The sequence below is a fragment of the Penaeus japonicus genome, unplaced genomic scaffold (assembly GCF_977035675.1).
Source record: "Penaeus japonicus unplaced genomic scaffold, GWHDUDI00000001_assembly GWHDUDI00000037, whole genome shotgun sequence".
Taxonomy (NCBI): domain Eukaryota; kingdom Metazoa; phylum Arthropoda; class Malacostraca; order Decapoda; family Penaeidae; genus Penaeus; species Penaeus japonicus.
Window position 1 is genome coordinate 17,963,322 of NW_028234439.1, and position 868 is coordinate 17,964,189.

Sequence of the window (868 nt, forward strand, 5' to 3'; positions counted from 1 at the left end):
TAGGAGTAGATTTTTTGATACTGTGCTGTTTGTTCTTTGCAAACAGCAGCGCATAAACTTCTTGTGACTAATGAACATGGAAACCATCAGCCTTCACAAAACAATCACACAAAGACAGTATTGATATTGCAAAACATAAATGATTACACATGCAAACACCTTAATGTACAATTCATCCCAGAACATATATCTGAGACCAAAAATATTTCACCACACAAACCATACACCTGCACTAAGCTTACCCACATTCACCTCCACGTACATGATAATGTCTATACAGTGCCATCTATGTCATACCGATAATAACATTATGCAAAGGATTGGAAATCTCCCACTCCAGGTCTGTGGTCTGATTATCTTTTGTGCTGTCCTTATACAAACCAAAGATATGTGTGACCATGGAAAAGTCTCCATTAATCATTAGATAAACTAAAGTGTAAGTATGGTTTATGATATTCTTCAATAATTGAAGGATAAACTGTTCTGAATGTTGTATCTTTAACCCATTGACAGCGGATGGCATTATTTGCTGCCAAGGCAGAGTTGGTCGTAGATCCAGATGGCACCCTGCCAAACAGTGTATACCCGCCATCCGACTGTATGCATATTATATTAAAACTGCAATCAATGGGTTAATCAAGGTTCCAATTTACAATCATGCAAATAAAAAAGATAAAAGGTGTGCATGATCTACCAAAATAATAATGCCCTTCTGTTTGCTACTCCCAGGAAGGGATGTCAATTGGAAAGTTTATCAGCTGGAAAGAGGTTATAATAAATGAAGTTTACTATTATTGTGTTTCCTTACTGTATTTATCCTCTGCAGTGGGAATAATGGTAAATTATATGTTATTATATTTAAGGTAAG